This window comes from Hyla sarda, chromosome 1, assembly GCF_029499605.1.
Source record: "Hyla sarda isolate aHylSar1 chromosome 1, aHylSar1.hap1, whole genome shotgun sequence".
Classification (NCBI taxonomy): Eukaryota; Metazoa; Chordata; class Amphibia; order Anura; family Hylidae; genus Hyla; species Hyla sarda.
Window position 1 is genome coordinate 561,401,480 of NC_079189.1, and position 15,834 is coordinate 561,417,313.

Sequence of the window (15,834 nt, forward strand, 5' to 3'; positions counted from 1 at the left end):
CCTGCAGTATTCCCGATTCAGGTGCAGTAACACTTTAGTGTGCCCTCTCCTTTCATACCTGATGAAGCTGGTCATCCAGCGAAACGCGTTGCATGCCGGGTAAATAAACCATTTTACCTTTTAAGTCTTGTGCGCTGCCTTTATCCTTGGCTGTTCCTTGGAGGGATCCGTCTGAGTGCTCTCCTTTCTTGGCCTTTTTGCATTATTAGATTTGTAAATAACTTCTATTTAAAAATTGTATTCCTTTCAGTTCTTATCAGTTGCTGTATGCTCTAGAGGAAGTTCTTTTCTTTTTTAATTTGTTTTCTGTCTGACCACAGTGATCTCTGCTGACACCTATGTCCATGTTAGGAACATCCCGGAGCAGGAGAGGTTTGCTATGGGGATTTGTTTCTACTTTGGACAGTTCCTGACATGGACAGAGGTGTCAGCAGAGAGCACTGTGGTCAGACAGAAAAGAAAAAAAAACTGATAAGTACTGGAAGGGTTAAGATTTTTTAATTGAAGTAATTTTCAAATCTGTTTAACTTTCTGGCACCAGTTGATTAAAAAAAAAAAAAAATTCCATCAGAGTACCCCTTTAGGGTGAATATGCTTTGTATACCTGGATGATAGACCCTCAAAGTCATCACCTCTGGTGGACCCAATGTACTTCATGCCAATATTTGGACTCATAAGTTGTAAAAACTCTAACCATACCCTGACACCTATAGGCCTTTTAGGAATGCAGAGAGTTAAAGTTTTGCCATAGCTATAGGATTCTATTGATCTTATCAAATGCCTTATAGACATGTGTCCACCCTAACATTCCAATAAACTTAAAACCAAGACTCCAATACGGTGTTTTCCAACCAGTGTGCTTTTAGCTGTTGCAGAACTACAACTCCCAGCATGCTCAGAAATCCGGGCATGCTGGGAATTGTAGTTCTGCAACAGCTGAAGGCACAATGGTTGGAAAACAAAGCTCTTATCTTTGCATTACTCATCAGGCTGCAATGCACATCACAACCACCAGGTGGCCACACATAGATACATATATCCTAAATGCCTCCTAAAAAAGGGTTTCCCAGGTAGATCTAATATTTGCATAATACAAACTCAATACATTATCGTGACATGCTAGCAAAATCCTAATCAGTCTGCAATGCACATCACAACCACTAGGTGGGCACACATAAAAATATGTATCCTTCAAGGGGTACTCCGCCTCTAGACATCTTACCCCCTATTCAAAGGATAGGGGATAAGATGTCTGATCAAAGGGGGTCTGGCTGCTGGGACCCCCACGATCTCTGTGCAGCACCCAGCATTAGTTTAGAATAGTGGGTGCGGGGGTCGTGATGTCATGGCCACGCCCCTAATGACATCACATAAGGCCTCCTCAATGCAAGTCTATGGGACTTGCATTGAGGGGGAGTGGCGTAACATCATGAGGGGCGTGGCTGTGTCGTCACCCCCCGCCCGCACCAAGCCTTCGGAACAAAATGTTCCGAACACTGGGGCAGCGGAGTACCCCTTTAAGACCTCCTGACAGTAAGTATAAACCTGGATAACAGTTCAAAATTCGAATCTTGCAGAGGCGACTTTGTCATTGGGTTCAGAGTCGTATAAAGACATAAGTTTGGTTCCCTAGCTTTATCCCGTTTACTAGCTTGATCCGATCACACCAACAAAGAATAAACCTAAGCTGGGACTTATAGTTCTGCAACAGCAGGAGGCACACTGGTTGGAAAACTAAGCTCTAATCTTTGCATTACACAAGTTCAACGCAAGCTACCAAAATCCTTATCAGGCTGCAATGCACATCACAACCACCGGGTGGCCACACATAGATCCATATATCCTAAACACCTCCTGACAGAGTAGAAACCTGGATAACAGTTCAAAATTCAAATCTTGCTCAGTTTTATTGGATTTTAGAATTTTACAGAAACTTTTGAATAAAGCAGAGGCGACTTATCAAGACATAAGTTTGGTTCCCGAGCTTTATCCCGCTTACTAGCTTGATCCGATCACACCAACAGAGAACAAACTTCAGCAGCGCTAAGTTCCTCGCAGTATATTCCATGCTTGAGAAGCTGTGGCGGCGTCTCAGGTTTTTCGTTGTTCCTGTGGTGTGAAGGTTTCCTGTCATGTTTCTTTAAGTTTCTCGAACGCTCCATAAATTAACAAACTTTGCACCTTTTCCTTTTGGAAAACCCTGAGCTGAGATGACATCAATCTGTTGTTTTGGGAACATGATGTCTTTGTGAGGTTGTTTTCCAATTTAGATCATTCAGAAATATTTTGGGCAGGTGTTAAACAATAGAAACTTTTTTATATCATTTTATAATATTTCTCTTAACTCAAATTCAGTACAGACGTTACTTGGATGATGGAGAAAAGTCAAGGTCCCAGTACTCACCCTGGGGGGGATTTATCAAAGCCTGTCCGGAGGAAAAGTTGCCCATAGCAACCAATCAGATCGCTTCTTTCATTTTTGAAAAGGCCTCTGCAAAATGAAAGAAGGAAGCTGATTGGTTGCTATGGGCAACTCAGCAACTTTTCCTCTGGACAGGTTTTGATAAATCTCCCCCAGTTCTTATACGCGAAAAATTCAATAAACAAAATTTTTTTTTAGCAGAACTTGGTGAGTGCTGGAACCTTGACTTATCTCCACATACACCAATGCCTATGGAGTGCTGACAACCTATCTATCCCATTATTGAGATGAGGAGTCCTTCTTCAGACCTTATTATCTATCACACCCCATAGCAGAGGCTACCACACATTGGAAACATTGGGTGAAACCGTCAAATGGCAAGTCACAGGATTCAACATTAAAGGGGTATTCCAGGAAAAAACGTTTTTATATATAGATTTGTAAATTACTTCTATTAAAAAAAATCTTAATCCTTCCAATAATTATCAGCTGCTGAAGTTGAGTTGTTCTTTTCTGTCTGACAACAGTATTCTCTGCTAACTTCTCTGCTTGTCTAGGGAACTGCACAGAGTAGAAGAGGTTTGCTATGGGAATTTGCTTCTACTTTGGACAGTTCCCAAGACATGTGTCATCAGAGAGCACTTAGACAGAAAACAACAACTCAACTTCAGCAGCTAAAAAGTGCTGAAAGGATTAAGATTTTTTAATAGAAGCAATTAACAAATCTGTCTATCTTTATGAAGCCAGTTGATATCTCTCTCTCTCTCTCTCTCTCTCTCTCTCTCTCTCTCTCTCTCTCTCTCTCTCTCTCTCTCTCTCTCTCTCTCTCTCTATATATATATAAGCTTTTTCCTGGATCACCCCTTTAACATGCAAATATAGTCCAACCTTTTACTTGGTAGGGACCGGACAATCCCCCTAAATGAGTGGCGGAAAACAACAAGAAGAACAATAAAAAATAATAATGGTTTTTATTCTACTCTGTTCAGAGTTGTTTACAGTCTGTGTACATGTATGTAGCCACCCAGTGGTTGTGATGTGAATTGCAGCCTGATGAGAATTTTGCTTTCAAAGTTGTAATACTGTACTGAAGCGGTTGTGAAAAAATGGGGGATATATCTGTTTGTTATAGCAGGAGTGTATGTATGAGGGACATAATATATCTAACCTATTATCTTTCCTATGTACCCACTGAAAGAAGCGGACACATCAACGCATGAATACATTTGCTCATACAAGTATCATGGATTGATCAGTAAATCCCGTATGTTTTATACATGACCCTGCTATCCTTTTCATTACAGAGAACATTAGCCAAGCTTCCTATTCAGCCTTGGCGCTGCACGGAGAATTCTAGGTTAACTGCGCATTGTTCCCATCCGCCGACTGCTGTAATATTTCAATAAAAATCCCATTTTTCTCTCTTCTCTGCTATCGTATTCCTACCCCACATTCCTGGCACCACTGACAGTAATGAAAAGTGTAGAGTAAGATGTTGTTTCCGAGTAATTTGAATGCAGTTAGAGGCTTGTAACATCACATTCTTTTTATAAGGCTTTCATTGTTTGCCCCCAAATGGGACTTTGCAGATTTAAAGAAAGCGCCGCATGTACAATATTTTTGTATCGAAGGAGCCACCATAAATATATTAAAAAGCAATATTAAAGGAATACTGAGCACAGGGTAATTTAATTAAATTCATGAGATTGAATACCCCCAAGGCTAGGGAGCATGGGGGTGGTGGTGGTGGAGGGGGGGGGGGGTTAGACGGTGGAGGAGGTTTCATTCTGCAACTGACTGAAATGTTCTGGCGGTTCAGCGGGGCCGGTTACTTGACAAACTCAAGGTTAACACATCGGAGGAATTTTCAGCTCAGTAGAAAACAATTTTGCATCCTCTTTGTCAAGGGATTGCAATGTATGGAAGTGCTGTGACAGCAGGGTAATTATGGGCCAAGTTGTTTAACGCGCACCTATGGGATTTTGATGGATCAGCCACCTTCTGGGCCACGTGAGCCATAAACTGACTCATATCCCCCCTTCCAGCACTTAAAAGAACATTGAGTGGTAGCAGGCAGAGCGTAAGCTGCTGGTTAACAGCACCAGGAAAATTGATTATATGTCGGCTCGTAATGATCCTGAGCAATATTAGGGGTTATTGAGGAATATGTGTTCAACGGGACCCTATAATAGCCGCCAGCTATGTTATCAGCAGTTATAATTGACTGTGGAGTAATGAAAGAAATTTGAACTCAAACTTTTGCGGCCAATGAGAGGTTAGATTTCGTCTGCACTGGATGGAAGGTATTGGCCGAGCAGTAATAGGCTTTTTTTTAGATTGACCCTCATCAATGATAATCTACCTTTGGTTGATGGGTGACACTCGCCATTAGTGTTTCACTCCTAATGAAACAGGTCACTTCACTAGTTCTCTACACATGATTAATAATGTTCTGACACTGGGAATAGAATTGGCTTCAATTGGATGGGATGGCCAACATAGGGTGAATTGTGGAGTAAGGGTTCACACCTAGGCCTTAAGAGAGAATAGGACTTTTCCAACCCCTTATCATGCTGTCTGAAGCTCACCACTGCAGACCTTGAGGTCTGACCATGCATGTTTTTTCCCATGCATGCCCTAGATCAGTAGGGTGAAAACCAAGTTCTAAAGTTTAGCTAGCATGTGTCCGTATTATGTTAATATAAACCATGCCCAGCCAGAGCGGGAGTTTAATGGCCCAAACTGACAGCTGTTCTGGCTTAAAGGGGAACTCTGCCCCCAGACATCTTATCCCCTATCCTTTGGACTGATAGCGGGGGTCCCACCACTTTTCAGGCATCCAGTGCGAACTTCGCTCCAGGCCGGATGACTGGTGATTCGGGGCGGAGGATCGTTACATCACAGCCATGCCCCCTCAATGCAAGTCTATGGGAGGGGGCATGATTTCCTTCACGCCCCCTCCCATAGACTTGCAATGAGGAGGCATTGCCGTGACATCACGAGCCTCCGGCACTGCACCCGACATTCAAGATGAATGCCGGGTACAGCAGGGAGATCGCAGGGTTCGCCAGTGGCAGGACCCCTGCCATCAGACATCTTATCCCCTATCATTTAGATAGGGGATAAGATGTCTAGGGGCGGTGTACCCCTTTAGCCATAGTTTTGATGACCCAAACTGACAGCTGTCCTGGCTTAAACATGGTTTTGATGACCCAAACTGATAGCTTTTCCAGCTTGATCACAGGTTTGGTGACCTGAACTGACAGCTGTCCCAGCCCGACCATGTATTTAATGACCTAAACTGACAGCTGGCTCAACCCAATTGTGGGTTTAATGGCCCAAACTGACAGCTTTCCTGGCTCAAATATGGTTTTGATGACCCAAACTGATAGCTGTCCCAGCCTGATCACATATTTGGTGACCTGAACTAACAGCTGTCCTAGCCGGACCATGTATTTAATGACCTAAATTGACCCAACAGTACTTTCAACCTTGCAGTGAACTATCATAGGCTTGAGATTTGTTCTATAACTACCGATGCAGCATTTGTAATGGCGGCCATATTGATTACCATCCAGCTTTCTAAGAAACGCATATAACAGAAGGATGGTTTAGTACAATCCATCCCTTGCTCTTCTATTATAGCCTCCTGCTAGATCTGTCTGCATTTTAATCATTCAACATCTATCCATAATCCGCCGCTACCGAGGAATACACGGTGGTCTGTAGTGTATCAGGCGTCCCAAGGGTCCGGTAAAAACATCTTCCCTATTTGTGCTGTGCCCATAAATGTGCTTTGCCTTTTTATATGCTGTGAAATGAAAATGAATACCCGTTGTAAAGTGGCAGAGACTTCTTAGTTATCGGATGAATTTCCTTAAATAAAAACATTGCGCTTTTTTTATTTTTTTTATTTTTAGAATTTGCAGTCTCAGTTGGTTGAAATTGTTTTCACTGGCCCAGTCTAATAAATATGGATAGGTTGTGCTACAAGATAGTGCTAAGCACTTTGTTAAAAATATATAAAAATCAATATGTTCAGTGGAAAACAGCTTGAGCAAACAAACTCTGCCGTCCCGGTGCTGAATAAAAGAAGTAACCAATCTACAATCCGCGAAAGGACGGGATTTCCAATCTCTACAATCTTTCCTGGCCTCCAGTTCATTTCCCAGCTTAAGGAGGGGACCAGAATACCAACAGCAGCCAGTGCTTATTCCTATGTCACTATTGGGGATCAGCTAGAAGTACCTATATTTTAAAGCCTATAAGGAGGGTTGGAGTAGAGATTGGATCGAATACTTTCCCCAAAAAAAAATGTGCAGAATTTTTGGTGAGCTCTGTATAGGCACTCAAGGTATGGAAATATTGTTTTGTAAGATTTAGAAAGGGGTTATGAGATTTGGTATACGCCATGTCTATGGATAGATAGATTAAAAAAAAAGCTTTGCTTTGTTCTTGACATGGGATAATTAAATTTACCTTTTTTGGAGTGCTGCACCATTTGGTTTTTTATATGGATGGACTTTGATCAGGTTCGGGGTGCTGGCACCATTGCATTTTTTTCTGGAGTAGTCCTGCAATTCTTTGGTTTTGGATAGATAGATAGAAAGATAAGAGATAGATAGATAGATAGATAGATAGATAGATAAGATAGATAGATAAGATATAGATAGATAGATATGAGATATATAGATACGGGATAGATAAGAGATAGATCAATAGATAGATGGATAGATAGGAGATCGATAAATAGTTATGAGATAGATAGATAGCTAGATATGAGATAGCTAGATAAATATGAGATAAAGAGATAGATAGATAGATATGAGATAGATAGATAGATATGAGATAGATAGATATAATATACCGTAGATAGATAGATAGAAAGATTTGAGATAGATAGATAGATGGCTAGATATGAACGATAGATAGATATGAGATAAAGAGATAGATAGATATGAGATAGATAGATAGAAAGATTTGAGATAGATAGATATGAGCGATAGATAGATAGATATGAGATAGATAGATAGATAGATAGGTAGGAGATAGATAGATAGGAGATAGATAGATAGGAGATAGATAGATAGGTAGATAGATAGGTAGATAGATAGGTAGATAGATAGATATATAGATAGGAGATAGATAGATATAGATGAGATAGCTAGATAGATATGAGATAGATAAATAGATAGATATGAGATGGATAGAAAGATTTGAGATAAATAGATAGATATGAGCGATAGATAGATAGATATGAGATAGATAGATATGAGATAGATAGATAGATAGATATGAGATATATAGATAGATATGAGGTAGATAGATAGATAGATATGAGCGATAGATAGATAGATAGATAGATAGATGTGAGATAGAAAGATATGAGCAATAGATAGCTAGATAGATATGAGCAATAGATAGATAGATGTGAGATAGATAGATAGATATGAGCGGTAGATAGATAGATAGATAGATAGATAGATAGATAGACGGTCACTTTTTTTTTATTCATAAAAAACAAAGTTTCCTCATAGTTTCAGTTTTTTCACAACCTTCCGGAACAACTAGACTGAAAACCAGCAACAATTAACAAAGTACAAGCTGTGAAGTGAACCTCAGCTCAGCTATAAATTTCATCACCTAAAAACATAAAAGATGGTTTGGGGGGGTTGAGACAGAACAGAAGGAAAATAAAAATGAAATTTCTTAGAAAATCCATAATTCAATTGTCATAACAAAAGGGAAAAAGTAATGAGGTTGGGATGTGGATGTGTCTTGCTAGGAGCGAAGGGTCATTTGACTGCTCCATTATTTGATTTTATACGTCTGTGGTGCATTGAGTCATGACAGGGGCCTCTATGTTGTGATATGTTTTATTTCCTCTGTTGTGCTTGTTTGCATCTTGGCGCCCAGTGGCAAAATTTCCAACGAAACTGGGACAGGAGGCAGTGATTTGAGGAGAGAGCGTGTACATTTCCCGTGGCTGGCACAGACGGTGCCATGCGACTCTAGAGGTGATTAAACATTAGGACATGATTATAGTCAGGATGGATTCATTTATACACGGATGATAGATTTAACCTCTCTGATACCTACAGGAGTCCAAATCAAAGCCTCATAACCCAGTGCTGACACAAAACGCTTCTCTGCCCCATAATGTGCAAATAATGATAATATAAGAAGAATTTATTGTGAATTTATTGAGAATTTATGGTGAATGGTTAAGACGCCTATACTTGCCAACACTTGAGTCTACTGGTTTTGGAGGTCCATACTGGGGGTAGTAACTTACTGGCCAGATTAATCTTTTGTTTTACCAATGTTTTCTAGCATTTGGATGGAGATGTTGTAAAATTTACCAAAATGTTTTGACTTATGTGGACAGAGAAGCAGCCTACAGTATATACTCATTCTATACTCTGAATATAGAATAAGCTATTGAGCAGAAGACCATCAATGGACATTGATTGGGGATGGTTATTTTTGGTTGCCAACCAATAGTGTTTTGGTCATTGCTTTTAAATTTCTTGCATAGAGACAATGTAAAATGTACCCAAATTTTGGCTGATTATGGAAAAAAGAAGCAGTTTATATTGTGTTCTTACTCTATCTGCTGATTAAATAAGTTATTTTCAAAACCACAACAATGGATAGGGCTTCATCCTTGTTGGTTGCCAGCCAATGACATCTTGCTCAACATTTGCTAATGGCTTGTAAGAACACATTGCAACATTTACCAAAATTTTAGCTTATGTGGACATAGGAAGTAGTCTCTATTTTGTGATCACACTATATACAGAATAAGCTTTTGAGTAAAAAGCCATCAATGAATGATGACGATGGATCGTTCTTGTTTGTTTCCCGCCAATAACAATTGTATTTTTTTGTATTATCTTATATAGAGACATACAAGCCAAAATAATAGTTTTGGCCTATATGAAAAGAGGAAGCAGTCTTAAGCATGTGCCCATTTTATTTGCTAATCATACAATAAGCTATTGATCAGTAGAACATCAATGGATGTTGATTGGAGATCGTTTCTGTTGGTTTCCAGCCAACAATATTTTGGTCAACATTCTCTACAAAATTTTGGCTTTAATGCACAGTCTGTAGTATGTGTTCATTTTATATGCTAATATACAATAAGCTATTCATCAGATGATCAACTATGGACATTGGGCACCAACCAGAACCATCATGCCTTTTCAAAAAGTAATGAATTATAAAAAAAAAAAAGTCCTCTAGGTGAGAAAATATTCACTTCCCATTTGTGTCTATTACTGAAATCTTGGCTCCATGGGCCTCACTCTTTCTTGGACCTTCACCCTTGGATGACCACCTCATGGGGAAGATGGGCAGTGTATATTGGGGATCAAATTACTCTGAAAAAACAACTATATAAATTGTGGAAATTTTTTTATAAAAAAATTGAACTTTATGAAATATTGCTGAAGTAGCACTAAGCTACAGAAGAGAAAACTCTTCACTTTTCATTATCAAGCAAAGGCTTTTGTATCCTATTTTTATCTTATGACAGAACTGATCTGCAGTCTAGATGATCCGTCATCGAATACTCTCTTGGTGACCTCTCGACTCTGCTTTGTTTCTGACTTTTCCATCCAAATTCTAGGGTATTTTGAAAACTTTGGAATAACACAAGACGCCCTGCACCAACCAATTAGCATAACAATATCAAGGCTCCTTCCCGGGGCTCCTGCCTGAGAGGTAAGGTCATGGGCTGGCATATGAGTGAGATTTCTGTATGGGAAATGAGCCTGGCCCCGCAGCTTCTTTAATCAAGACTCTGGTTCTCTCTGTAGATGTGGCTGACATTTTCCAATGTCTTGGCATTATCATCTGGAACTCAGAGGATAGGCCTGCTGATTCCAAGGGTTTTACATATTAATTTCCCCCACACCTTTTCTGGCAAACTTAACTCTTCTTATTTAAAAGGACTCAAAACTGAAAGCAGTTAGCGGTTTATTGCATACAGTATGTTGCATTGTACAGGAGCCAAAGCCCTGTCCTGCTGCTAGATCTGTGATTGTTCTGCAATGCCGACTCACTAAAGTCACGGAAAATAGCCATTGTCTCCCAACGGAGGCCATACCTGCGAAGAGAGACTCAATGTACTTATTTTCCTCTGTGAATCTTGGCTGCTGAGCAAGATGTTGACATGAAAGATGGTGGAGAGGGGACAGGAGAAGACCATAGGATGCAAAAAAATATAAGATGGAATAAGAAACCATTAGGTATCCTGGTAGCCTTGGGATAGAAGATGTTCTCTTTCTCAAAAGAGTAGTAAAAAACAGGTGTTTATGTATGGCCAAAGCTTTCATCTCAGATATTTTTTTAAAAAGGGCACTGTCAGATACAAAAACTTTTATATGATGTAAATCTTGGCAAAACATTAACTTTTCTAATATTCTTCGTAAGAAAATGTTATTTATTTAATGTTTGTTATTCCTTTTTATAGAAATCATGGCTTTATCCAAGCTGAAGGACAGGCATGGACAAAGTCCAGTAAGTGAGGATGGGCTAGTACTCCTCTGTGCTCTATCCTGTCTTATAGCACTCCTCTGGGCTCTCTCATGTCTGATTGGACTCCTCTGCGCTCTCTTATGTCTGATAGTACTCCTCTGTGCTCTCTCTTGTCTGATAGTACTCTTTTGTGCTCTCTCCTGTCTGATAGTAATCCTCTGTGCTCTTTCCTGTCTGATAGCATTCCTCTGTGCTCTCTCCTGTCTGATAGTGCTCCTCTGTGCTCTATCCTGTGTGCTCCTCTGGGCTCTCTCATGTCTGATTGGACTCCTCTGCGCTCTCTTATGTCTGATAGTACTCCTCTGTGCTCTCTCCTGTCTGATAGTACTCTTCTGTGCTCTCTCCTGTCTGATAGTACTCTTCTGTGCTCTCTCCTGTCTGATAGTAATCCTCTGTGCTCTCTCTTGTCTGATAGCATTCCTCTGTGCTCTCTCTTGTCTGATAGCACTCCTCTGTGCTCTCTCCTGTCTGACAGTACTCCTCTGTGCTCTCTCCTGTCTGATATAACTCCTCCTTGCTCTCTCCTGTCTGATAGGACTCCTATGTGCTCTCTCCTGTCTGATAGTACTCTTCTGTGCTCTCTCCTGTCTGATAGTACTCTTCTGTGCTCTCTCCTGTCTGATAGTAATCCTCTGTGCTCTCTCTTGTCTGATAGCATTCCTCTGTGCTCTCTCTTGTCTGATAGCACTCCTCTGTGCTCTCTCCTGTCTGACAGTACTCCTCTGTGCTCTCTCCTGTCTGATATAACTCCTCCTTGCTCTCTCCTGTCTGATAGGACTCCTATGTGCTCTCTCCTGTCTGATAGCATTCCTCTGTGCTCTCTCCTGTCTGACAGCATTCCTCTGTGCTCTCTCCTGTCTGACAGTACTCCTCTGTGCTCTATCTTGTCTGATATAACTCCTCTGTGCTCTTTCCTGTCTAATAGTATTCCTCTGTGATCTCTCCTGTCTGACAGTACTCCTCTGGGCTCTCTCCTGTCTAATAGTATTCCTCTGTGATCTCTCCTGTCTGATCGCACTCCTCTGTGCTCTCTCCTGTCTGATAGCACACCTTTGTGCTCTCTCCTGTCTGATAGTACTTCTCTGTGCTCTCTCCTGTCTGAGCGGACTCCTCTGTGCTCTCTACTGTCTGATAGTACTCCTCTGTGCTCTCTCCTGTCTGATAGCACTCCTCTGTGCTCTCTCCTGTCTGATAGTACTCCTCTGTGCTCTCTCCTGTTGATAGCACTACTCTGTGATCTCTCCTGTCTGATAGCACTCCTATGTGCTCTTTCCTATCTGAAAGCACTTCTCTGTGCTCTCTCCTGTCTGGTAGCACTCCTATAAGCTCTCTCCTGCCTGATAGCACTCCTCTGTGCTCTCTCTGGTCTTATAGGACTCCTCTGTGATCTCGCTTGCCTGATAGGACTCCTCTGTTCCCTCTCCTGTCTGATAGTACTCCTGTGTTCTCTCCTGTCTGATAGGACTCCCCTGTGCTCTCTCCTGTCTGATAGCACTCCTCTGTGCTCTCTCCTTTCTGTGATTGTTCTGCAATGCCGACTCACTAAAGTCACGGAAATAGGCCATACCTGCGAAGAGAGACTCAATGTACTTATTTTCCTCTGTGAATCTTGGCTGCTGATCAAGATGTTGACATGAAAGATGGTGGAGAGGGGACAGGAGAAGACCATAGAATGCAAACAAATATAAGATGGAATAAGAAACCATTAGGTATCCTGGTAGCCTTGGGATAGAAGATGTTCTCTTTCTCAAAAGAGTAGTAAAAAACAGGTGTTTATGTATGGCCAAAGCTTTCATCTCATATATTTTTTAAAAAGGGCACTGTCAGATACAAAAACTTTTATATGTTGTAAATCTTGGCAAAACATTAACTTTTCTAATATTCTTCGTAAGAAAAAGTTATTTATTTAATGTTTGTTATTCTTTTTTATAGAAATCATGGCTTTATCCAAGCTGAAGGACAGGCATGGACAAAGTCCAGTAAGTGAGGATGGGCTAGTGCTCCTCTGTGCTCTATCCTGTCTTATAGCACTCCTCTGGGCTCTCTCATGTCTGATTGGACTCCTCTGCGCTCTCTTATGTCTGATAGTACTCCTCTGTGCTCTCTCCTGTCTGATAGCATTCCTCTGTGCTCTCTCCTGTCTGATATAACTCCTCTGTGATCTCTGCTGTTTTATATAACTCCTCCGTGCTCTCTCCTGTCTGATAGGACTCCTATGTGCTTTCCCCTGTCTGATAGTAATCCTCTGTGCTCTCTCCTGTCTGATAGCATTCCTCTGTACTCTCTCCTGTCTGACAGTACTCATTTGTGCTCTCTCTTGTCTGATATAACTCCTCTGTGCTCTTTCCTGTCTAATAGTATTCCTCTGTGATCTCTCCTGTCTGACAACACTCCTCTGGGCTCTCTCCTGTCTAATAGTATTCCTCTGTGATCTCTCCTGTCTGATAGCACTCCTCTGTGCTCTCTCCTGTCTGATCGCACTCCTTTGTGCTCTCTCCTGTCTGATAGTACTCCTGTGCTCTCTCCTGTCTGATAGTACTTCTCTGTGCTCTCTCCTGTCTGAGCGGACTCCTCTGTGCTCTCTACTGTCTGATAGTACTCCTCTGTGCTCTCTCCTGTCTGATAGCACTCCTCTGTGCTCTCTCCTGTCTGAAAGTACTCCTCTGTGCTCTCTCCTGTTGATAGCACTCCTCTGTGCTCTCTCTGGTCTGATAGGACTCCTCTGTGATCTCGCCTGCCTGATAGGACTCCTCTGTTCCCTCTCCTGTCTGATAGTACTTCTCTGTGTTCTCTCCTGTCTGATAGGACTCCTCTGTGCTCTCTCCTGTCTGATAGCACTCCTCTGTGCTCTCTCCTTTCTCATAGTACTCCTCTGTGCTCTCTTCTGTCCTATGAGACAAAGCCACAATTTTATAAGCCATGATTTGTATAAAAAGGAAATAAATATTTCGAATGAAGTATTTTAGAAAGGTAAATGTTTTGCCAAGATATACCATATATAAAAAGTTTTTGTGTCTGACAGCGCCCATTTAAGTCCCCATTGACTTTCTTCTACTGATGGTTAACCTGACATACAACCAGGGCCGGCCTTAGGGGTGTGCGAGCTGTGCGGCCGCACAGGGCGCCATAGCAACAGGGGCGCCGGGCTGCCGACACAGCTCGCACCAGGAAAATATAATTTGTATTGCCCGACGTGCAGTTCCGGTGTGAAGTGCCGGGCAGGTAACTTCTTCAGACATTCAGCGCTGTGTAATGAAGAAAACTTTGCCCTGTAGCAGAATGTGACCCTCCGCACAGGGACACAGTTTTCTGCTTTGCAGGCCGCTCCCTCTCATTCCATTCCCACTACCCTCCCTCAACTGTGTCCTTATGCGGAGGGTCACATTCCGCTTCAGGGCACAGTTTTCTTCATTACACAGGGAGGTTTCACTTACCACGCCCTCCTCCGCGTCTCTGGTTGGCTGGCCGGCCCGAGTCTGAAGAGGGACGTTGCACATGTGACGTCCCTCCGCAGACCCGCACAGGAGGACCTCAGTGGCGTCACTTGTCTGGCCGACGCCGTAGAGGAGAATGCAGCGCAGGACAGGTAAGTGTGTCTATGTGTGCATGTGTGTGTGCATGTGTGGGTGTCTGTCTGTCTGTGTGTGTGGGTATCTGTCTGTGTGTGTGTGCATGTGTGTGTGAGTCCGGGGGGAACCTGCTTCTACCTAATGTGGGGAACCTGCTACTACCTAATGTGGGGAACCTGCTTCTACCTAATATGGGGAACCTGCTACTACCTAATGTGGGGAACCTGCTTCTACCTAATGTGGGGAACCTGCTACTACTTAATGTGGGGAACCTGCTACTACCTAATGTGGAGAACCTGCTTCTACCTTATGTGGGGAACCTGCTACTACTACCTAATGTGGGGAACCTGCTCCTACCTAATGTGGGGAATCTGCTACTACCTAATGTGAGGAATCTGCTACTACCTAATGTGGGGAACCTGCTTCTACCTAATGTGGGGAACCTGCTACTACCTAATGTGGGGAACCTGCTTCTACCTAATGTGGGGAACCTGCTTTTACCTAATGTGGGGAACCTCTTCAAACTATTGTGGGGAACCTGCTTCTACCAAATGTGGGGAACCTGCTGCTACCTAATGTGGGGAACCTGCGACTACCTAATGTGGGGAACCTGTTTCTAACTAATGTGGGGAACCTGCTTCTACCTAATGTGGGGAGACCGCTTCTACCTAATGTGGGGAACCTGCTACTACCTAATGTGGGGAACCCGCTTCTACCTAATGTGGGGGACCTGCTACTACCTAATGTGGAGAACCTGCTTCTAACTAATGTGGGGAACCTGCTTCTACCTAATGTGGGGAAACTGCTTCTACCTAATGTGGGGAACCTGCTACTACCTAATTCAGGGAACTATACTGCACCTAATGTGGGGGAACTATACTGCCAACCTAATGTGGGGGAACTATACTGCACCTAATGTGGGGGAACGATACTGCCAACCTAATATGGGGGAACTATCCTGCACCTTATGTGGGGAACTATATGGCACCTAATGTGGGGGAACTATACTGCACCTAATGTGGGGGAACTATACTGCACTTAATGTGGGGGAACTATACTGCACCTAATGTGGGGAACTATACTGCACCTAATGTGGAGAACTATACTGCACCTAATGTGCAGAGCTATACTGCACCTAATGTGAAGAACTATACTGCACCTAATGTGGGGAACTATACTGCACCTAATGTGGGGAAGGGGTACATGGGACTGATTAAGGGGGCATGGGGACTGATTAAATATTTAAAAATAATATATTTGACACAAAGATTGTTTTCCCCTTTGTGTACGTTTATGGGG

General features: G+C 42.2%; 1 protein-coding gene and 1 long non-coding RNA gene across 19 annotated transcripts in view; one reads left to right on the forward strand and one right to left on the reverse strand.

Moving 5' to 3' along the window:
- CELF4 (CUGBP Elav-like family member 4) overlaps positions 1-15,834 on the reverse strand; it is a 1,140,249-nt gene that overhangs the window by 528,385 nt on the left and 596,030 nt on the right. The gene's annotated exons all lie outside the window — the stretch shown is intronic.
- The window catches only part of LOC130293822 (uncharacterized), a 91,035-nt gene that overhangs the window by 60,388 nt on the left and 14,813 nt on the right, over positions 1-15,834 (forward strand). The window contains exon 1 of one of the 2 annotated variants that reach the window (XR_008848307.1): positions 12,913-12,945. The exons of the other annotated variant lie outside the window; for it this stretch is intronic. This is a non-coding gene — a long non-coding RNA (uncharacterized LOC130293822). Of the gene's footprint in view, positions 1-12,912; positions 12,946-15,834 lie in introns of those variants that run through there. 2 annotated transcript variants of the gene reach the window in all.